Source organism: Hemicordylus capensis, chromosome 5 (genome assembly GCF_027244095.1).
Source record: "Hemicordylus capensis ecotype Gifberg chromosome 5, rHemCap1.1.pri, whole genome shotgun sequence".
Classification (NCBI taxonomy): Eukaryota; Metazoa; Chordata; class Lepidosauria; order Squamata; family Cordylidae; genus Hemicordylus; species Hemicordylus capensis.
This window is the reverse complement of record NC_069661.1, coordinates 136436818-136461077: the sequence shown is the minus strand read 5'-3', so window position 1 is coordinate 136461077 and position 24260 is coordinate 136436818. Positions and strand designations below refer to the sequence as shown.

The 24260-nt window shown below is 45.7% G+C and overlaps 1 protein-coding gene across 5 annotated transcripts in view; it reads right to left on the bottom strand.

Annotated features, from left to right (window-relative positions):
• PACSIN2 (protein kinase C and casein kinase substrate in neurons 2) overlaps positions 1-24260 on the bottom strand; it is a 116895-nt gene that overhangs the window by 74576 nt on the left and 18059 nt on the right. Inside the window, exon 1 of one of the 5 annotated variants that reach the window (XM_053257468.1) lies at positions 18076-18093. The exons of the other annotated variants lie outside the window; for them this stretch is intronic. The gene's annotated coding sequence lies outside the window, so the exon portion shown is untranslated. Of the gene's footprint in view, positions 1-18075; positions 18094-24260 lie in introns of those variants that run through there. 5 annotated transcript variants of the gene reach the window in all.

Here is a 24260-nt window from a genome sequence, read left to right as displayed (position 1 = left end):
TGCCGCTCAGCCTCCACGCGTGTAACCGTAACCACTCGGGATCCGGGTGAAGCACCAGCCCCTGGAGAAGGAGGTCTGCCCTGCATGGGAGGGGCAGAGGAGGGTGGATCGACAGGCGAAGGAGATCTGAAAACCAAGGTCTCCGTGGCCAATAGGGAGCCACCAGAATGATTTCCGCCCGTTGGACCCTCAGCTTCCTGATAGTGGATCCCAGAATGGGAAGAGAAGGAAAGGCATACAAGAGGCCCTGAGGCCAATTGGCCACCAGGGCATCGATCTGTTCTGCCCCTCGGCAGAAGTGTCTTGAAAAGAACCTTGGGACCTTGCAGTTGACAGGAGAGGCGAACAGGTCCACCACGGGAACTCCCCAAATCTCCGTTATCCTCTGGAACACCTCCGGATGCAAGGCCCATTCGGCTTGGTCTAGGGACTGTCGGCTCAGCCAGTCCGCTTGCAGATTGGCGGTCCCCGAGAGATGTTCCGCGGAGATGGAAAGCAGGTGCCGTTCCACCCATAGAAAACAAAGGTCCGCTTCCTTCATGAGCGATCTGGATCGTGTCCCCCCTTGATGGTTTATATGGGCCTTCGCCGTGACATTGTCCGTGCGAACAAGGACATGCTGACCAAGGAGAAGGTGTTGGAAACTCACCAGAGCTAATCTGATCGCCTTCAACTCCAGCCAATTTATGTTGTGGATTAGGTCGCTCTGATCCCACCGACCTTGAGCATGAAGATTGCGACAGTGAGCCCCCCAGCCGAAGAGGCTGGCATCCGTGGTAACGATCACCTTGTCTGGAGTGTGAAGGGAGACCCCCTTCTGTATCGCCGGTGAGAGCCACCAACGAAAAGACTTTTGTACTGCACGGGGGATCCGGATCCACAATGGACGTTTCTCCATAATGGATTCCTGGTGGGGAAGAAGGAGCCACTGTAGTGACCTGGAATGCCATCTGGCCCAAGGGACGCAGTCTAGGCAGGCGATCATAAGACCCAGGACGTGTGCCAGATGTGAGAGAGGAGCCTTCTTCCTGTTGAGATAAGGAGCCAAGGAGGTGCGTAGCTTCTCCCTCCATTCCTCTGGCAGGCTCACAGTGGCAGAAAGGGTATCGAAGAGGACACCCAGGTGGACCAACCTCTAAGAAGGTAGCAGATGACTCTTTGCTTTGTTGATGATGAAACCATGGTCCTCTATTAGCTGAACTGCCTGAACCACATCCTTCCTCGCCTGGGCAGAAGACTCTGACCGAAGCATCACGTCGTCGAGATACGGATAGGAATGGATGCCCTCCTGCCATATCCGTGCGATTACCGCCACCATCAATTTGGTAAAGACCCGGGGGGCCGAGGAGAGGCCGAAAGGAAGAGCCCTGTACTGGTACCACTTGTGGTTGTATGCGAATCGGAGATAGCGGCGAGAAAGGATGTCAATGGGCACATGCAAGTATGCCTCGGACAAGTCGAGTGATGCCAGCCAGTCCCCGGGGAGGACTGCCGCTTTGATGGATCTGAAGGACTCCATCCTGAAGGACTTTTTTCGAACAAAACGATTCAGGCGTTTCAGGTCCAGGATAGCGTGCCAGGAGTCGTCCTTCTTGGGGACCAGGAATAGGCGCGAGAACACCCCTTCTGGATTGTCCGTCATGGCAACGGGCTCTATGGCCTGGATGTCCAGAAGATGACGAATGGCAACCTCCATCAATTCTCTCTTCGTTGCACAATTCGAGAGAGGAGTCTCGAAGAAAAAATCGGGGGGAGTTGCCCAGAGATCGATGAGGTAGCCTCGAGAGATGGTTTGTCTCACCCAACGATCTGTAGTGGAGTTCAGCCAGGCCTGAGAAAAAACGCCCAGTCGACCTCCCACTGGTGGATAGTCATTGCTTGCGGTTCTGTTTAGACTGGATGGATGGGAACCCCCCGAATCTGCCCTTGCCAGAACCTCTATTCTTGAAGGACCAGGATTGGCGCCAGCCGGATCTGTTTTGGCTTGTATGGAACTCACGGTCTCTGAATCCATCTAGGGCACCTGAGGAGTTAAATCGATTAGAGGAGCGGTAAGAGCGAAAGGAATTCTGAAAGCCTTGTCCGCCCCCCCGAAAGGACCGCCTATGGTCGGGACGACCTCCTGGCATGGCCTTTTTCTTATCGTGGGTCTCCACCAAAACTGAATCAAGAGACTCCCCAAAGAGCTTGGAACCCTTGAACGGGGTGGACCCCAATGAGGCCTTGGACTTAGCGTCCACCCTCCAATGCTTTAACCAAAGCCCCCTTCTTACAGCCACGTTAGCAGCCAAGGACCTAGAGGCATGTTGAAGGCAGTCCAAGCTAGAATCCGCCATAAGGGCCGAAGCCCTTGCAATTTTGTTCAAACCTTGTCTCAACTTAAGGTTATCTGGGGGAACCAGCTTAACCAGCTCCTTGGTCCACAATATCGTTGCTCTAGCGAAGATGGAGGTTGTTGTGGAAGCTCTGATTACGGTGGCCGAACCATCGTGGATCTTGCGCAGTAGATGATCAGTTTTCTTCTCTTCCGGGGACTTTAAGAACTCCTCTCCCTCTCTATTCACCAAGGATCCAGAGACCAATTGGGCGACGGGTGCATCTACAACAGGAAAGGCTAGCACATCCATAACATCAGGTGGAAGTGTGTACAGTTTTTTAGGATATTGGAAAACTGGTTTAAGATGCCACCGGAGTGGCCCATTCAGCTAACATAACATCCCTAAAGAGGGAGGGAAAAGGAACAGTAGCAGGGGCAGTGGACGTTGATGGAAACACCTCCTGATCCAAACCAGGGGCGGACTGTCCGCCTCCTTCCTTAGTGACATCTTTAATGGCCCTCTTGGCCTTGGCAAGAAGGATCTCAAATTCAGAAGTAGAGAAAAGACTGATAGTTGTAGGCTTCTCTGTGGGGGTCTCCTCATCAGATAACTCCCCTTCCTCCTTTTCTGAACCTGAAGAGGACTCCCTTGGGGAAACTGGGGCAGCAGCCCGAGGTGGAGCACTAGAAGACACAAGAGCAGCATATACCGCCTGGATGGCAGGTGAGGGCAGTATGCTCGAAGCAGCAGCCAAGGAGGAACCAGGATGGATAACAGCCCCACCAGAACACTGCTTTTTATGTATGGGTAGATCCTCGCAGGAGGAAGACTCAGTAAGGTCTCTGCCAATACGCTTCCTGCTGTAGCGCCTGGCGAACCAAACGCGTTCCCCAAGTGGGACCCGGTTTCTGGCTGGGCTGGAATCCGGAGAGGAAGAAAAGGAGGGGCGCCGAGGTCTGCGGGTAGGGCCAGCACTCGGAGCTGACTGTGTGATGGTAACAGGCACATTACTAGAGGCTGGCTGAGAGACCTTACTAGGCACATTATGAGAGCCTGGGGTCAAAGCTGATCCAAACTGAGGAGGGACTTGGCTTAATAAGGGGGAGACTACCGCCATACATTGGTTTTTAACAAAATTGCCCAACCATAACAACTCCTTAGGAAACAACATCTCACCATGGGGCCCCATAATACTTGCAGTTTCTTGAGCCACGGGGGAAGTCTGTGTATGCCCCAGATCTTGCAATCCCACCGCAGGGGGAACGGCCAGTGAAGGAGATACAGTCAAAACGCCCGCAGCAGGGGAAGAAGAGGCCAGAGCGATCGAAGAGAAGGCAGAGGAAAAAGCCTCCCCAGTGTCCCCGCATACCGGCTCTCCAAAATGGCGGATCCGCTATTGGCGGGAAGAGAACAGAGCGGCTGCGCGGGCTGCTGAGCCCTTACCGCTCATAACTGCACCCGTTCGCTCAATGGTGCCAAACACGCCTCGCTCCGTTTCTTTTTCTTCCTCTTTGGCAGGGAGCCGTCTTTGAGGTGCTTTGTTTTCTTGAGGGCTTTAGCGCCCGACCGAGGAGCAGCAGGGGGAATGGAATCCTCCTCCCCTGGTCTGAGCTGCAGCTCCGCGACTGCAGAGGGCTCCGGACAAGCCGTCTCAGCCCTAGCCAGGTTTGCCGGCAGTTTCCCGCTCTGAGGATCGACCGGGGCCGAAGCTCCCTTAGTCGATGAAACGGACGGGGCCAAGGCTCCCGAAGCAGCCGATGCTGCACTCCGCTTGGACAACGTCGGTCCATCCGAAAGGGACCCCTCAGACAGGGATCCCTTTAGCATATCCCCCGTGTGAGAAATCTCCATTTAAACTGCACCAAAGGGGAACCAACACGAGGGAACAAACAGAGCAAACGGAGGACCGAAGGGAAGGTAGTTCGGTAAGAGGGGGGGGGGAATTAAGGAGAAAAGCAACTGGAAAGGACAGGGGAAGACAAGAAAACGTAGTACAAGGCAAAGGAAAAATACCGGGAACGAGCAACTCCTCTCCCCCCCTCGCTCACAGAAAAGTAGAGAAGCAGTAAAGTAGCACGACCGTTCTTGGAGCTAGACAGGACCAGAACTGGGTCTCTAAGGGAGTGGCTGAAGGGGATAGAGTATGTGCTAACTTCTGATTGGCCCTGTCTTGGAGCATGCGGAGCCTTACAAACCCATCACGTGACGGATGCCCTCCCCATAACCTGGAAAAAAATTTGGTTCAAATCAGTTAAGCAGTTCACAAGTTAGCCCACTTGCACCTCAAAGGTTTATGTGTCTGCCATCTTGGATCAGGGTGGATGACATCACCACAAGCTATGCCATGTGGTGTCTGTGTGTGTCACTCACCACAACTGTGCCCAATTTGGTTCTAATAGGTTAGGTAGTCCACAAATTAGCCCGCTTGCGCCTCAGATGTTCATGCAGCCAACAACTTGAATTGGAATGAATGACATCATCACACACCATGCCATTTGGGCATCCCTATGTGTCCCTACAGCTGTAGCAAATTTGGTTCAAATCGGTTAGGCAATTCACAAATTAGCCCACTTGCGCTTCAAAGGTTTAGGCATCCGCCATCTTGGATCGGGATGGATGACAAACTACACCATTCGGGTGCTCCTACAACTGTACCTGATTTGGTTCATACTGGTCCAGGCATTGCAAAATTGATAGGGAAGGGGACACGGACACACACACAGAATGTCGGGTGATTTCATAAGCCTACTGGAAAGTAGGCTAAAATGTGAGCCCTTTCTGTCAGAAACCTTCAGCTCTGACACTGCACATTTCAGTGAGTACTACCACTGAAATTAATGGGACAAGTAAGTTTCAATTGTTTAATGAAATTAATTACATTAATTTCAATAGGACTGCTTGCTTGCTTATTGATTGATTGTTTAACTCCCAGTTGATTGCCAGCCCAAGGCTGTTAGACTCCCTTTGTCCTACAGTAGTTGCTGATCAGACTTCCTTCAGAGGCCTCCAGGGAAAAACTGAAGCCTAGCACACTCATCCCCTACTTCTCTATAAGTAAACCTGCCCCTCACTTTGGACTGGGCCAATGGAATTTGATTCTCCCAGGCTTGCTTCCTTATTTGCCCACTTTCCAAACAGTTACTCCAATTGAGGCTTAGTCCTCCCTCAAATCTATCAGTACAAAATATTCAAATCAATTAAAAACAAAAAATTATAACACACCATGAAGCAGCAGCCATAAAAAGACAAAAGAGACAGAGCTGTAGGGGAACAGGGAGATTGGCAACCCCTAAACATCCGAACAAATAAAGTTTTAAATTTAAAAAAAGCAGCCACAGACATCCCTCGGGGGAGCATTCTAGAGCCTGGGGGGCAACAATGAAGAGGGCGCTGTCCCGCATGTATGCCATTCAACCCTCCCTCACTCTCAATATGCAGAGCACAGCCCCCTCTGACAACCTTGTTGGACAGCAGAAATCCTTGAAAGCAGGCAGTCCTTCAGATATCTAGGACCCAAACTGTTAAGGGCTTTAAAGGTGATAAACAGCACCTTGAATGGGATCCAGAAACAAACTGACAGTCAATGCAACTTTTTCAAAATAGGTGTAGTATGTGTTGAATGAGCAGTTCCAGAAAGAATCCTAGCCACTGCATTCTACATCAACTGAAGTTTCCGAATATTCTTCAAGGGCAGCCCCACATAAAGCGCACTGCAGTAATCCAGCTGTGACATGACTAAGGAATGGATAACCGTGGCCAGATCTGCCTTCTCAAGAAAGGGAGAAACTGGTGCACTAGCCAAATTTGTACAGAGGCACCCCTATCTACCACCTCCACCTGAGCATCCAAAAATAGAGCAACAGCCCCAAGATGTGCACTTGCTCTTTTAAGGAGAGTACAATCCCATACAGAAACGGCTAAATCCACCCATCTTGACTGGATTTCCTAGTGACAAAGAGCGCCTCTGTCTTGTTTGGATTTAACCTCAGTTTGCTAGCCTGTATCCAATGAAAAAATGAGGTAGAGCTGAGTGCATATTGATGACACTTCAGTCCATGGGAGACAAAAATGAGCCTTGTGGGACTCTATAGGCCAGTGGCCAAGTCTCCCAGCACTGGTTTTTAGAACCTCCCCTCAAGAAAGGGGAGATTTGTTATTTCTCCATGTAAACTGCCCTGAGCCATTTTTGGAAGGGCGGTATAGAAATCGAATGGAACCACTAATGCAGTACCCCCAATCCCCAGACCCGAGCGGTTGTCCAGGATGAACAGCATGATTGATGGTACTGAATACTTCTTAAGAGGTCCAGCAGTACCAACAGGGACACACTCCCCCTGTCTAGCTCCTGGCAAAAGGTCATCCACCAAGACGACCAAGGCATTTTCAGTCCCAAACCCAGGGCAGAAGACAGATTGAGAAGGGTCTAGATCAGTGTTTCTCAACCACTGGACTGTGGACTGGTGCTGGTCCATGAGGCATTGGGTTAGGATTAGGCATCACCGAGGCATCACTAATAAAAAATCACCCCCCAAAAAACCAATTTTGGGCCAGCAGGGGCCACTGGGAGCTCTCCAGAGCTCATTTCCAGGCAGCCCTTGCTGCTGGACAGCATTCATTTCACTTCCTTGAAATGAACATTATCCAGCAGAGAGGACTGCCTGGAAATGAGCTCCAGAGAACTCCCCGAAATTGTTTTTTGGGAGGTGCCTGATGGTGGGGTGAGGGTGGCAACCCCCTTACCAGCTGCTAGTCCAGGAAACTGTGCATAATACACCAGTCCATGACTCCAAATACATTGAGAAACACTGGTCTAGATATTCTGTATCATCCAAGACCTTTTGCAGTTACACAGCCACCATGCACTACATCACCACGTTTAAGGGAGATTTGAAACAGGTACTATCAAAAGTTGGAGGAATAAAGGGTGGACTTTTTGATAGTTACCACAGCCTGCTTGAGACTCAATGGCATCTTGCCCTCCCTTAATGAGGCATTAATAATTACCTACAACCACCTACCTGTTTCCTCCCTTGGAACATTTTATTTGCCCTTCATGGCTAAAGTCTAGAGCACACGATGTTGCCCACACTGCCTAGGATCTTCTCCACCTCCTCAAGCTGCACTAACTGAAAATAATCCAACACAACAGGACCAGATGGCTGCCGATGCACATCCCTCCAGAACTGCCAAAACCCTGGAGCCCAAATTGAGAATCATGTGAGTAACTTTATCTGTCAAGTAAGAGCAAACTGGTCACAGCTAGCTGCTGATGGGGCCTGTGTGAAACAATGACTTTGCCACACGAAATAGCTCTGCTGGTCTTCACTGAGTAGACACAATGGAGGCAGAGAGAGAAAATGTTTCTTCACTGCTCCCCCTAGTGGGCTCTAATCCATGTTTAGTCAGATTCGTTATGACTCTTCTTCCTCCAGTATCACTCTAGCCATCATCCGAGTTTTTTCATTGCCCTGAGCTCCAAAGAAAACTAAGGAGATGAACAGGTTCCACCAAGCTGGAGAGAATGTTAAAGGGCAGGCTGTCTCCATAGCCTGGGCTGTCTCCATGTTCCAGAGGCTCACCCTAGCCCTCAGAATAACCAGTTCTGGGTACTGGAAAATCCCTGAGGCCTGTCTGGAAACTGAGCTGATCCACAAGGGAAGACCATTCTAATTGGTCCACCATCCCTGCTGAAGTTGATTGAAGCTGTCAAACTAAACTGTTTGAGAGACAGAAATATTGGTAGACTTACTGTGAAGGGTTCTTTTTGAAGTTATAGGAAGGTCATCCTCAACATGATGGGTTTATCAGCCTCTGCATAAGGACCAATCAAATTTGAGGCAAGCTAGTAGCTAGGTTAGGTAGCTGTCACACAATCCCCAGTTCTGGGACTGTATAGCATAATAAAGCTTAGAAGAGAGAACTCAACATGAACATAAACAGAGAAAAAAGAGCCAGAACAGTAGCAGTAAGGGGACAGGGAAACTGTAACCATGGGAGTCAACCCATCTCCCTGAAACACGGTCCAAGAAGGCTGAAACAAATGCATAATAAGCCCCCATCTATGGGCAGGCTGGGTGACCTCCCTATACTTTGAAAAAGAACCCTTCACAGTAAGTCTACCAATGTTTCTTTTTCCATGGTATAGGGAGATCATCCTCAGTATGATGGGACATACCCAAGTTAAAAAAAAAAAAAAAGACAGGGAGAAAAGCAGATGGTTAAACCACCTGCTGTAAAACAGTCTGTCCTACAGCCGCTAAAGCTGCATGAAAAGACGGAATCTTATTTTTCACAAATGGCAACACTGAAGCCCAAGTGGCCGCCTTGCAAATTTTGTCTAATGGAGCTGAAAAAGCAGCTGAAGTGGTAGCACTCCTAGTGGAATGGGCTGTGATTCCCTGAGGAACAGACAAGTGCAGGGATTCCTAAGCAACGGCAACTGCCACTCTAATCCACCAGCCCAGTAGAAACCTTGGTGACCTTAGACCCCATGGAAGAAGGTTTGGAAGACACAAACAGGGAATCTTTTCTACGAAAACGTTTCGTATGTTTAATATATACTCTGAGTGCCCTTCACACATCTAAGGTGTGCCATACCTTCTCCTTTGGATGAGAAGGTTTTGGACAGAACAATGGCAAAACCAATCCCTGACCCCTATGAAACACTGAATTAATTTTGGGCATAAAAGTTGGATCCAGTTTTAGAACTACAGAGTCCTTTTGCAAGACACACTGTTCCTTGCGCACAGACAAAACAGCCATCTCGGACACTCTCCTAGCAGATGTCATTGCCACGAGGAATAGGACTTTGAAGGATAACAGCTTCAGCGAAACCGAGAGGAGAGGCTCAAAGGGATCCCTAGTGAGGGCATTTAACACTTTGTTCAGGTCTCAAGATGGGAACCTATGCACAGGTGGAGGAGTGATGTTGGTAGCTTCCTGCATACAATGGTGAATATGTTGATGCAAGGCTAAGCAGCTTAGAATTGAAATATCCAAGGCCAAAGCCTGGCACTTCAAGGTGTTTGGACGGAGACTCATCTTGAAGCCTAACTGGAGGAACCCCAGAACTTCCAAAATTCCCACCGAAGGCTGGATTTGATATTTTTTGCCCCCAGCTACAGAAAGCCAACCAGGTGGTTTGGTAAATACTAGAGGTAGAAGACCTCCTTGAGGCAAGAATTGTGTTCTGCACTTTCTGTGAATATCCTCTGTCTGCTAGCCACCTGCGCTCAACCTCCATGTGTGTAGGTGTAACCATACTGGATCTGGATGGAACAGGGGATCCTGTGATTCTCTAATGCACTCAGAGAGGAAGGTGCTATGGACAATGAAGAAACAGGGACAGAAGTTCTGAAAAACAAGGATGGCGTGTCCAGTAAAGTGCAACCAGGATGATTTCTGACAGCAGCTTCCTGATGACAGACCTGAGGCTTGTGACAGGTAAAATGCGCAAAGAAGCCCAGGTGGCCATGGTGATGTGAGAGTATCTATTTATTCTACCTGGTAGCACTAGAACCTTGTGGGAAAACCTGGGAAGTTGAGTGCTGCTCTGAGATGCAAACAGGTCCAGTTCAGAAAGACCCATCACCTCCACAATCTGAGCAAAGACCTCTGGATTCAGAGGCCATTCTGTAAAATCTATCCATTGTTGACTCAGCCAATCTGCCTGCAGATCTGCTGAACCGCTTAGGTTCACTGAACAAAGATGAACCTTCACCCAAGTGAAGAGTAGGTTGGCCTCTCTCATAAGGGCCTGTGATCTTGTGTCCTCGTGATGGCTGACATAGGACTTGGCTGTCACATTGTCGGTCCTTATTAGGACATGCAAGGCCAGACGAACTGCCTTCAGCTCCAAGCAATGGGCTCCCCAACTAGAGAGGCTTGCGTCAGTGGTGACCATCTTGCGTGGATTTTAGAGGGGAAGACCCTCCTCCACGGCTGGAGATAACCACCAGAGGAAGGATTCCTTGACCTTGTGAGAAAGTTGCACTATCAGGTGCCTCTTATCCATAATGGCCGACTGAAAAGGCAGGATGGTCCATTGAAGCGGTCTGGAGTGCCACCTCGCCCAAGGGGTGCACTCCAAACAAGCAATCATTGACCCCATGAGCTGAGCCAGAGTCTGCCCTGCGTCTGGACAACAGGAGTACGATTGAGGCAGCAATCTTCTGCCAGCATTCCAACAGAAGCGAGACAGTAGCTTCCTGCGTATGGAATAGTGCGCCCAGATGCTGGAGGCACTGTGATGGACATAAATGGCTCTTCAGAAGGTTGATGACGAAGCCATGCTCCTCGAGTATCTAGACTATCTGCTGCACATGGGCTCTAGAGGGGTGAATGGGGTGAAAGCCTTCGGGGTCTTTGAACCCATTCGCCCAATTATAGCTACACCCCTGTCCTCAATCTTTCTCAGACTCAGATAACTAAGTATCTGGAAACAGTGGCACTGAATAAGACTGCTGGCCTCGAGGTGGCGCTGGTTGGCAAAGAAGGGAAGGTACAGGCTGCTGTCCTATAGGTGAAGCCAGCTGGCCAGGGAGTCCAGGCCCAGGAATTACAGATCCAGGTACCTCAGGAATAATAGGTGCAGGAACAAACACATTTGTGCATTTAGAAACTCTGGGCCCCTCAGATGAGGGTGGTGAAGAGCAAAGTGTCACCCTTCTTTAGCCTCCTCCATTTTGACAATAATTTTTCCCTTTCCCCCCACAGAACAGCCCATCTGGTGGGGCTAGAGTCTGAGGATGAAGAAAAAGGACAGCGAGGTAGCACAGGGGCAGGCAGCTGTGACCCAGGTGCAGAGGGCCCAGGAGCAGGAATGACAGGGAAAGAAGGGTCAGGCAAGGCAGGAGGGACTGGGGGAGGCAACTAGGGGAGAAACAATGGCAAGGCACTGTTTTACAATAAACTCTTCTAGCCATTTAGAAATATCATGTGGAAGCACAGATGGCACCGACAAGGCAGGAACAGTACTCATGTCCCTTGTCCCAGGATGGTAGTAGTGACGGTGCTGTGGGCGGCGGCAGAATTAAACCCCACAGGGATCTTGCACTGAAATCGGACCCAGAGGAGGGTCATGTGGCAAAATTGGAGGGGGGGGGTCGTCATGCAGTGAATTGGCTCGACTGGGCTCCACATTTCTGACTGGTGCCAGGGTTACACTCATGACAGGGACTAGCAAGCTAGACCCTTGATGGATATCAACTCCCAAAATGGAGGCTGCAGCACAGCTGATGGGTTAAACTGCAGATCAAGCCATATTCAAAATGGCCAACAGAGCTTCAGCAGGAGCTTTTGGCAGGAACTGGGAAGGCTGATGTTTGCAAACCCCCTGAATTTGCAGCCTCTCGCTTAAGGGAGCAGCCTCCCAGAGGTGCATATAGCCTTCCTTTTCTTTTTGGCTCCCTCCACCTCCTTCAGATGTTTGGTTATTCTAGCCACCTTTTTTGGAGGGGGGAAAGTTTGGCAGAAAAAAGAGTGGTAATAATTGTGTGGTTAGAAGCCCCAGCCCCATGCCAGGCACGTAATCGTGCTGAGGAGAAACCAAATGGGGTCTCTTAGAGACTGAGGAGATCACCCTCTTGGGGTCTCTGCCCCTTGATTCTGAAAAAGGTCCCTCAGAAAGGGAACCTTTCAGCATACTGCTGAAGTGGGAAGCCTGCCTGAGTGTGATCAATAGAGCCAATTACCAAGAAAAGAAGACCCAGACACAGTGTCTGGAGGCAGTAAGGGTTTGGATAGGCCGAAACAAGCTCAGGCTTAATCTCTCCAAGACGGAGTTGCTCTTGTTTAGTCCTCAATCTGGCCAGGTTCTGGTTTAGAGTGTCTTCCTTGATGGAGTCATGCTCCCCTTGAAAGAGCAGGCTCGTGATTTGGGGGTCATCCTGGACTCATGGCTGCTGTTGGAACAGTAGGTGGAAGCTGAGGCCAGGGAAACCTTTGTGCAGCTTTGTCTGGTGTGCCAACTGTGGCCTTACCTTGACCAGCAGGTTCTGGCCACTGTTCCCTCTAAGGTGTATGCACGTGCGTGCGCTCACAAGTTTTTGGATGTCCGCTCAGTTCATTTTAGATCCTGCTCAGGAAGGTTCACTTTGAATGGAGGTGCACACACACTGCCTTGATACTGCCGCCCAGAACAAAACTCATTCCGCACAGAGATGAAAAAAAATTAGAGGGACCACTGGCCCTGGCAACCGTGACTCGTGCCCTCATCACCTCTCGGTTGGACTATTGCAATACACTCTACCTGGGGTTGCATTTGAAGACAACTCAAAAACTTCAGCTGGCCCAAAACGCCATAGTCCGGCTGCTTATGGGAAGCAGAAAATATGACCATGTTTCACCTTTGTTGTGGTCATTACATTGGCTGCCAGTTCGCTTCCGGGTCCAATTCAAAGTGCTGGTTATCCTATATAATAAGATGCTTGGTGTCTGCGTCCGTGTCTTTTTCGGGTGTTCTGCGCATGCGTGGTGCGCATGCGCAGAACACAGCGAGGGAGACACGGACGCAGGCGCCGGCCGCCATGTTGGCCGGGTGGTGGAGAAGCGGCGGGCCGAGAAGAAGCGGCCACTGCCAACACCGGGAGGGGGGAGGAGCGGCAGCAGGCCGGGGACAAGCGGCCGCCACCGACACCGGACGGCCGGGCAAAGCGAGGAGGCAGCGGGGGAAGCCGGGCGAGGCGGCAGCAGACCCAGCCAGATGTCTGAAAGATACTAGTCACCTATAAAATCCTTCAGGGTTTGGTACCTGTATACCTTCAGGACCACCTCTCTCATCCAACTTTGACCTGCCCTGTTAGGTCGTCTCAGGTGGGCCTTCTCTATTGTATCCTGCCTCCTGAGATTTGTAATGCCACCTCCCTTCTGTCCTTTAAGAAACTTTTGAAAATTTATCTATTTTGCCAGGCTTTTAGTTTTTAATGGTTTTTCCCCTTTCTCTTGTTTTTGTTGTTGTTTAAATATATGTAAGCCAACTAGAGTCTACGGAAGTCAGGTGGTAAATAAATGTGCTAAATAAATTTTTAAAAAGATAAAACACAAAATTTTACCTCATCAATTAGTAAATTAAAAATCACTTTGGTAAATTCCCGTTAGAACAATAAAGGAAAGAACTAGCCTGAATGAGAATAGGATGAGAATAGTTTCCCCCATTCCAAATTTTGATGTGTCAAAAGTTACCTACAGTAGTATGCACAGACAGGTGGCTAGTAAGTTGTATGGATGGGTGCTACACGCCTTCACTGTCTGCTTCATATATCTAATGATGTTGGCTAACAAAGTTTTAATAGATTAAGTTGCCACAAAATAATTTTGCCTTAGCAACAGACTAGCAAGTCTATTCTCCATAAATTAGACAAAAGAGAATAAGAGTCCAGAGAAACTGAGATCTGTCATTACCTCACTCTACAAGAATAAGTGAACTAAGTAAATAAAAACAAATTTAATTTACTTGCATTCATATAATGCCTTTTACGTGGCCTAAGACAAAATACAAATTGTCAACTTTATCATCAAAATACCACCAATAAAATAGAATAAAAATTAAGAGAAGCAACATAAAAACCACATAAACAGCAGAAGTCAGGGAGTAAAACCAGGGACTTTAACACCATGGGGAAGAAGAGGAGCTTATGAGAGGCAAAAAATGTCAACCTTAATATTTGGGAAGATCCTGGTCTAAAAGTTGCTTTATCTGGTTATCAATTACTTCTGGATCACAATTGTATCAGTGTTAGCTGTATTTAAGGTACTACTGTTCCAGAATTAGGTTTTGACATACGTGGTGCTATGGCTTAATTTAGATAAACATCAAGAAAATGACAGGTTAAGTACAGATTATGAATTATATTAGCGTCGACGCCAACGCCGGACGGACGGGCAAAGCGAGGAGGCGGCAGGGGAAGCCGGGCGAGGCGATATATGTGATATATGCCATATGTGATATATGGCAGTGATATATGCCATATGTGTTTAATTTATTAACGGCAGTAAAATTAGAGGCATGCAAAAACTGGAGCGACAGTAAGCAGCCAACAAGTAAAGAGTGAATCAATAGGCTTGGAAACTTGATCAATTATGGCAACAGACTGTAAAAATAAGAGATGGAAGACAAAAGTCTTAGTATACAGTGCCACCTTTATTAAATACTGGAATGGTAAATGCAATATTGATATGAACACAGATTTTTTTCTAATTAAGTCTAAAGGAACAGGTCTTGGAGAAATTGGATAATTATGATTCAGAAAGTTTAGAGAATTTTTCTTTTTATGTTTTTCAAATGTAATAGAATAATTTTGTAATATTACGATTAAATTAACCATGCAAAGTTTAAATAACCATTTATAAGGATGTAAGATTGTTTAAGATATTCTTCTAGATGTGTTTATGACTTTGTATTGATGATTGTGAAAGTGTCTAATATCTTGTCCTGTATAGTTTTGCTAATAATAAAAGTTGATGTTGAAAAAAGCAATCAAAACCTCCCATATATAGATACTTCAAACAGCATTTCATTCAAAAATGACATTTTTAAAAAAAGAATCTGGTTTTAAGGCAATGCTTTGAAAGTGCCCATCTACCTTTAAGAATTGAGCCAGACTAATATTTACAAACCACAGGAAACTGGAAGCAGCTGACATTGCAGTGAACATACACACATTTTCCACAATGAGAAGTCAAAGCATTTTATTAAGAACTACTCTCATGGATAACATATATTTTTGTGAATACCATTCTGATGCTACATTATGAGAACTTATGAACAAGCATATTCAGAGAAATATTTTGAAGTCATAGCAACAGTTACACCAAAGAATCTCTGGTTGCACAGTACTCTTTAAATAAATCAAATACTGAAATACAAACATGAAGTTAGCAATGAGTCATACTGGTCTCTAGAAATACAATGATTAGAAAAGAATACCCAGTGCTTTAACACATCTGATTTCAGGATATGACTTTATACCTTCCCCTCTTCTGCACAAGAAAAGTTTCCCTGTTTATTTTATAGTACTACTGTAACTGGAGAAGTGTAATTTGACTGTATTTCATGCTATCATTGCAAACTATTTTTAAAAGAGGTGGGGAGGAACTATCATACATCTAGACTGAATTCATTTTAGAAAACAGACACACATGGAAAGAGTGTGAGTTTAAATTCAGAGTATAGGTCTATCCTCAACGTTATCTTTCCAACTTGACATGCCCATCAGAGAGCTTATACCCTGGCCCTTCTCAATATTTTTCCATTGGTATGGCTGGACGGCAGATATAAAAGATATGCCATCTATGCAGGTGCCCTGCAATTCAGGACAAGTGGAAGATATGGCGCACATTACTTCACTGTGTTTTTTATAGCACTCCACATAGCAAACTGATTTTACCCCTTTTAACAGATTCACTGGGAAGATCCTTAGAATTTTATGTAACATAGCTTTCTGCTGATAACAGTGCTTTTGTTAATTCTTGTGTTGCTAAATTCTGCACTATTGCATATCAAATCCATCAAGTAATGGTTAAGGCTCCCTCAACTGGTTAGGCAAAGACGTTTAGCTTATTAGGTAGATGTTCACCTGTAATTATTGTGAACTTTCTGGTCAAGTACCATAATAAGCATCTATCAATATGCTTTGTTTTTATTTTAATTTATTTTTTATTTTTGCGAGCCACCCCAATCAGTACTGCACTGGAGGGATGGGATATAAAAATAGTTTAAATCAAATAAAAAAATCAATAAGAATGATTTCCTAAGGATTGTTCAAACAGTAGAACAGCTTGCCTCTTTTGCTGGTAGACTCTCCTTCACTGAAGGTTTTCAGAGGCATCTGTCAAAGATGCTCTAGAGCAGGGATTCTCAACGTTGGGTCCCCAGATGTTATTGGACTTCAACTCCCATAATCCTCAACCCCAGTGGCCTTTAGTTGGGGATTACGGGAGTTGAAGTCCAATAACATCTAGGGACCCAACGTTGAGAATCCCTGCTCTAGAGTATCTGTCAGTGATGCTCTAACACAGGGGTCAGCAAACTATGGCACGGCTGCCAAAAGTGGCACACAAAATATTTTGAGCAGCACTCACACTGCTAGGAAGACAGCTGTCATGATACTTGCTGCCTGACTTCGGGTGATACATCACTGCCTAATACAGGCAGAGGTGTCTGTCTGTGTTGGCTGACGCGCACACACACACACACACACACACACACACACACACACACACAATGAACGTGTGTGACTGTCAGCCAGCACAGCCAAAAAAACTGCTATCACCAATCCTGGATGCCTGCTACAGCAAGCAGCAACACACCAACTGAATGGGCATCATAGCATCCCATTCTTCCGCTCGTGCTCTCTCCCCCTTTTTGTCTTGTCATCTTTACTTTTTAAAATTTTAATTCCTTTATGTTTTTAATTTTTATAGTACCTGACTTTTTATTTATTCATCTATTATATTTATATACCACCTGATATGTGCATCTCTAGAGGGTGTATACAATTTAAAACACAACTAGCTATAGGACAACATAATGGCTTATTTCCAAACAGTCCTAACATGTTTTGAGGGGTTTTCACCTCAAAACACATTGGGACCATTTGGAAACAAACTATTATAATGTTCCTTTTCCAATTTAATGCAGGCATTTTTAATCTAAAAGCTTACCCTGCTCAACATGACCTGTGGTAATGAACATGTTTAAGAAACTCTTCCCAGATTTAAAAATGTTAGCTGCTTTTTTGAACATTTCAAAAACCCTTCTTATAACTATTGGGTCCCTTGATCCCTGTTATGGCACTTGAAATCACAGAATCATAGGATTTGAAGGTGCTTTCTAGGCCATCTCATTTTTCCAGTCTGATGTAGGAACCCAGAACTAGAGCATTCCCAACAGATGGCTGCCCAGCTTCTGCTCGATTGACTTGCAGTGAGAGAAGAACCACCTAGGTAACAGGAAGCACCAGAAAGCCAATACAAGGGGAAGGTGGCGGGGAGAGATCCCAGAGGTTCCATGAAGATGATCATCAGTTCTTTATTCAGCCATAAAAACTCTTGTGTTGAGCATCTGGAGTCTGAAAGAGCTTCAGGGTAGGGGTGTGCATGGTCCAGTGCCACCCCCCCGGTCCAGCACGGGGGGGACTGTTACTTTAAGCGGGGGTGGTAGTACTCCCCCCCCTGCTGCTCTTCCCCCTCCGGCGCTGGTCTTCTGAAAAATCTTCTTGGGGCGGCAGAGTTCCTCCCTGCCGCCCCTGCCCCCGTCATTGTTTGTAAAGGCTTAAAAGAGACGAGCGCTAGCGGCACACATGCGCCCTCCTCGGCGCGCGCACTCGTCTCTAACGCTGCTGCGCGTGCGCCATGATGTATGCGGCGCGCGCGACAGCGTCAGAGACGAGCGCGCGTGCCGAGGAGGGCGCATGTGCGCCGCTAGCGCTCGTCTCTTTTAAGCCTTTACAAACAACGACGGGGACAGGGGCGGCAGGGAGGAACTCTGCCGCCCCAAAAAGATTTTTCAAAACACCAGCACCGGAAGAGGAAGAGCGGCGGGGGGGCGGTAAGTACTACCACCCCCCTGCTTAAAGTAACAGTCCCCGCCCATCCGGACCAGTCCGGCGGTCTTTTCTATTGTGCCCGGACCGAACCGTGCACACTCCTACTTCAGGGACAATATTGTATAGGTATTTCTTTTTTCAAAGACTATATCACACATCTGCATTAATATAAACTTATTCCCCCTTTTCTCCTTGCCTTATTCTTGACTCACCATTTATGAAACAAAGTTGAAAGTGTGGATCGTTACTCTGTTCCTATTCTACAAACATTGAAGTAGTTGGAAACAAAAAAGGGAGTGGGGCCGGGGGAAGAGAATGAAACAATGAACATTCTAGAGGTTAAAAACACATAGGTAATATATGGATATCCAACTTTAAAATACATCTCAACAGAAATGCAAGTGTTGGACAACTGCAATGTGCATGTCCAGCATGTGCCAACAATGTACAGATACACAAACATCAGTTTATAAAACCTGTTTTGTTCAATTGCCTCCAATCATGCCAGCATCTATTTGTATTAAACATTTGGATGATGTATCAAAGCATAAGCTTTCTATTAGGGCAACATTTTAAAATAAAGTCTGCATTAACATCTATCTCCTTGCATCTTAAATACCTCATTCCTCCAAAGGTCACATACAGTTAACTATATAGATCTGTGCTGGTACCTGTTCTCTCCCAGCACAAGTGTGTATGACCTCCAATGTTCCACAAACAGAATTCTCACAGTCCATTTTCATTTCCTGCTTGCTGCTAAAAGTTAAGGTCATTCTTTCATACTGCAGCACTCAGATCGCCCTCTTTTTTTAATGTCTGTGTACTGCAGTTTCTGCATCACATTTTGTCCCATGGGCACTGAAAATCTTTAAAATTAAAATTAGCAAAAATATTTCTAAGCTTATAAAGATTGCTTAAGTTCACAGCACTATACTTACAACAGAACTACAACTACTATTATAAAATACAGGACTTATAAAATGCCATGTATAAAGTTCCGCTTCAAAACCAGCAGCAATTACAAAAAGAACTATTTTTTTGAATTTTCAAATTTGGCAGATCAGAGACTGAGATTGTCCCAGGCCCACCAGCCAACCATTGCACTTTAAATGGTGGGGACCCCAAAACACAAGTCTCTCCAGAAGATTTTAGAGCACAGGGGGAAGGGAGGAACACATATTTTAAGAGAACCTCTGTTAGTAGATGGAATAGAAGTGTTTCAAATACAGAAAAATGTATCCTTTTACAGAACCAAGGCCCAGAGCCTTTAGGACCCACAAAGGACTGATGAAGGGAAAGGTTAGCACCTACCATCTGTGTGCCCCGTTGCTCTAAAAGACACACACCACATTTTATACATGAATGAATACATGAATGGGATAGACATAGGTTTAAACAAATGGATTTGTCACCATCTCATAGAGTGTCAGCCTCAATTTTCAAGCAATTAATCAATGGAGCATAACTAGGTCATTCATCTAGCCTGTAGTCCAAATCTGTTGAAGTCTCACAGAAATTAGGACAAATAGCCCCTGGTGGCTAATAGCTGCTAGCACTCAACAGATAAAGGATTCAAAAAGTAGGAAACTATGTCAATAGCCGGGGTTTGTAATCTCAGTACATACATTAAGTAACATAAGCCAGAAACACTATCATTCACCACCTATTAATGTTCGTATAAATTGTCACCGCATACTACAACAGAAAATGTGAAAAGCATTTTTGGAAGAAAAGTTGGCAAACAACTTTTTCCAAAGGATATGGGTATGCTGAAACTGAAAACTGTTGATTATTATAACCTGCTAAGTGGAAAGGAATAAACTACACTCTGTGTGTGCCTATTTATTGTGTTTTCTACATCTACTAACACCAGAAAACTTAAGTTCAATGTTGTATATTAGTTTGATTCAAAGCATATGTCCATTTTTGTATATTACTTTGAAACACAGTGCAAAAGGTTATTAAACCCCCCAATCATAAAATGGGCAAACTTCCAAGTTCTTTGGAAACTAATCACAAAGCAAATTACCATACATACAGTATAAGAATAAAAGATCTTCTGCCCATAAAATTGTCCAAGGCTTTAAAAAAAATTATTTGTACGCACTTTAATCAGTACACTTGCATGTTTCAGCATGCAAGGATCTCTTTTCTTCATTTGCAATTATGAAACGTGCATCTTTTCATAAATCCACATGAAATAACTTTCTTGCAACAATCTGGACTTGGAGTAATCCAAGCTTTGAGGATAGCTGTCTTTCTTCCATTTTCCAGCACCTTGTTTTAGGAGAAACAATCTGATAGAACAGATTTTGGTTTGGTGGCTTGCTGCAACACCGTCATTTGGTAGTGTGTGTGTGTTGAACATGAGATATTGGAGGTAGTGGCAGACATACAGAATAACCCTCTGCCAATGTGACAGGACTTTCCATGGCAGGAGGAGCACTTTTCAGCTTCATTCCTTCCCTCTGCAGCCACCCCTCCCAAAGCTTTCTCCCAGAGGTTCCCCAACCCTCAGTGAGATAGCTTCAAGAGTCTGCAGAAGAAAGGAGACATTGCTGAAAACAGACAACAGAAAACACTGGCATATCAGCAGATGGTTAGTTTGGACATCAGCCAGTGTTTCTGGAGATATGCATTTCTAGAGCAGTGGTTGTTAATGTGGGGTCTGTCAGATGCTGCTAAATTTATTGTGGCTGGGGATGCCGTTGGTTGTAGTTCAGCAACATCTGGTGGACCCCACGTTGAGAATCACTGCTCTAGAGCAATTCAACTTGGATTACATTACAATTGTTCATTTCTGGTACAGAGAACAACTTTCAGAAAAGCTTCTCTGCATCCCTCTTTGTTAGTTCACTATTCCCAAGTTTTTGGAGCAGCTGTTTCCACGTGGTCTTTTTGTTGCATCCACGAAAAGCAATCCACACTATCATACCCCATTCAGGGCCGGCTCTAGGGGATCTGGCGCCCTGATGCAACACTCTGTTGAGCGCCCTTAGTTATCGTGAAGAATAAAAATTTGAAATACAATTAGTGTGTATTCAAAATTTAATACACAAAGATTTTATGTAATTATTTACATAACATTGTATATAATTATGTATTATTATTATTATTATTATTATTATTATTATTATTATTATTATTATGCATTTATATCCCGCTCTTCATCTAAGGAGCCCAGAGTGGTGTACTACATACTTAGGTTTCTCCTCACAACAACCCTGTGAAGTAGGCTAGGCTGAGAGAGAAGTGACTGGCCCAGAGTCACCCAGCAAGTCTCATGGCTGAATGGGGATTTGAACTCTGGTCTCCCCGGTCCTAGTGGGTTTCAGGCAGATTGGGTGGAAGATAATGTATGGGACGGAAGACTTAGGAAGAAGGCTGAAGATGGAGTCAGAGCTGAAGGAGGAAGGGCAGGCAAAGAGCTAAGGTGCCTGTTCCCTTTCAGGAAGTCAGTTTACCAGGGAAGAGAGTCATTGCTGGCTAGATACTGATGACCTGGGTAATGGCTACCCAGTTTTAATAGTTAATTTGTTTTAATTATTTATCATGTTGTGAACCGCCCTGAGCCATTTTGGAAGGGTGGTATATAAATCTAATAAATAAATAAAATAAAATAAAGAGAGACCAGATTGAGGACTGCAAGAATTCAAGCAAGCCATCAGGGAACAGCAGCCAAGCCTGCTTGAAAAATTCAAGGCTGAAGAATCCATCCCAGCTGTCAGAAGGCAGGCCTGGCTTAGAACCGTCCAAGGCCTGTGGCATTTAAAGGGATAGCACACCTTTGTCATCAGCTTCTGTGATTGCCACTTGAAAGGACAATTAGGGGGAACTGATGGAAATGTCAGTTACAGATTCAAACTGATACAATAGGAGGAGAGCTGGTCTTGTGCTGGCAAGTATGACTTGTCCCCTTAGCTAAGCAAGCTCTGCCCTGGTTGCACATGAATGGGACACTTGATGTGTGAGCACTGGAAGAGATTCCCCTCAGGGGATGAAGCTGCTCTGGGAAAAGCAGAAGGTTTCAAGTTCCCTCCCTGGCTTCTCCAAAGATAGGGCTGAGAGAGATTCCTGCCTGCAACCTTGGAGAAGCTGCTGCCAGTCTGTGAAGACAATACTGAGCTAGATAGACCAATGGTCTGACTCAGTATATGGCAGGTTCCTATCTTCCTGTGTTCCTACACGCAAATAATGCGCCATGCACAGTGTGGCACACAAAAACATTATATCTCACCTCCAGCCCCTGACCTCTGGCTCTGACTTTACAAGAAGTAAGGTCTCCAGAAGAGAGAAGTATCTGCCTCTCAAGCTATATTATTTATGGCATATAGAAGAACAGGTTCATTTCTCATGGGGTTATGAAATCACATGGCTCCTCTGTCCCTTACAGATTATTATTACATTTATATCCTGCTCTTCCTCCAAGGAGCCCAGAGCGGTGTACTACATACTTAAGTTTCTCTTTCACAACAACCCTGTGAAGTAGGTTAGGCTGAGAGAGAAGTGACTGGCCCAGAGTCACCCAGCTAGTTTCATGGCTGAATTGGGATTTGAACTCAGGTCTCCCCAACCCTAGTCCAGCACTCTAACCACTAAACCACATTTATACACATGCTACATGGAAGATGCTGAAAAGCATCATCTCATACTGCACAGGAGATGGCACCAGGAGTAGACACCAACTCAATAGCACACTTTACCTTTACATGTCTAGAACTGAATGAGAGAGAGAGAGAGAGAGAGAGAGAGAGAGAGAGAGAGAGAGAGATCTGTATGTATATTCTTTAAACTAAGGTGTAACATATAAGTAAGGTATTCATTACAGCAATTCACTGGCCAGCATGAACAACCACTCACAAAATCCTTCTTACTCCCCTCTATCTCATCATTGAAACTTACACAAGATCATACACAGGCTTTTTTCTTTGTGCCAATTAATCTCAATTTTGTGGATACATTCATGATTAAGCAGGCAAAACACTCAAGCAGTCCTTGTTCCTTATTTTCACCCTTTAAAAAATAGTCCCTACCTATGCCTGTAAATTCTACTCAATTAACTCAAAATAATCATACTGAAAATTAAATTGAACATTATACTGCATTAAGCAACTAAAACATACTGCATTTTTGCCCTGGATTCTACAGGCACTGCATGTTTTGCATTCAATACTCTGCCACCCCCAGAATCACAGAAACAGAGTGATTCCATGCCTGGTATCTCCCCATTTCACAGAACAATCCCCCATAAGCACCCCTCCATTTCTGCTTACTGTTTTTTGAAATAGGAATGGTAAAGGATGCTTTCTCTTCGAAATGAGACTGTGCCTGTGGTCTTGCTCCCCATGTCTCCTTTCTCCTCACTCTGATCTGAAGAGCCTCACACGAGGTGAGGAGTGACTATGTGCATGTACAGAGAGTCTAGCCCAGAGAGCAATCAAGGGGAGGAGGAGAGCCTCTTTCTACGTGCATCTGGTCAAGTTTGTTTGAGAGTCCCTTTGTTTTGACTTGATGACTTGTTGACTCAGACTGAGTAGAGGGCACTGGCAGCTGGGAGGAGTCTGTCTGTCTTTGTATTGCAATCCACTTCGGAATCCACTTGGCTGCAGAGAAGAAAGAGACAGAAAAGCCTGTTGCTTTTCTTCAAGTTCCATCGGCACCTTCCCAGACTCCAGTGGGTGGTGCTCTGCGCCCACAGCAAGCTCTTACCGGATGCAACTTCTTGCTTCCTCACAAAAGCCGGCCCTGCCCCATTACTGCATGGTAGCAAAGAAATACTTTTAGCCAAGGTTAGTTTCTCCTTGATGTGAGACATTTCCCTGTGCCTGCCTTCATCCACACTTTCTTTTAATTAATTTTGTCAACTCGCATTAATAAAAAGCACCAAAACATGTTATCACTTGTTGATATCACAACATTCTCTGAGTGATGCACTTGCTGTGCAACACAAGCCTTTCCTCGTGGTTTGCCTCTGTAGCTAAGAATATCCAAAGCAGGATTTGATGTTTGGAGGTTGTTTTAGAATCCACCAGCAACTATTATTGTTTTGCCTCAAGGAGCACTTACAATAGGATGGTTTGAGAAGAAATGCATCTGGTATGGCTTGTTATCTGACAAAAAGTTAGAAAAGCAATCCAGTTTCTGGGAATTGGTACAGTTCTATCTTCCACGATTCTTTTGACTGGATGAGATTTTAAATGTCTTCAATTTTTCTCTATATTTATAATTTTTTTAAAAAGCCCTATCTGCCAAAGGGCTTAAGTTCATTACACGTTTCAGAAATGCCAGCTCAGCGTTTCCAGCTCCTGCAGGTTTTTCATCTTAAATAACTAGGGCTTAGCCAGCTGTCACAGGATGTTCCATTTGGTGGACAATTCACACCCTTTGTCAACACATC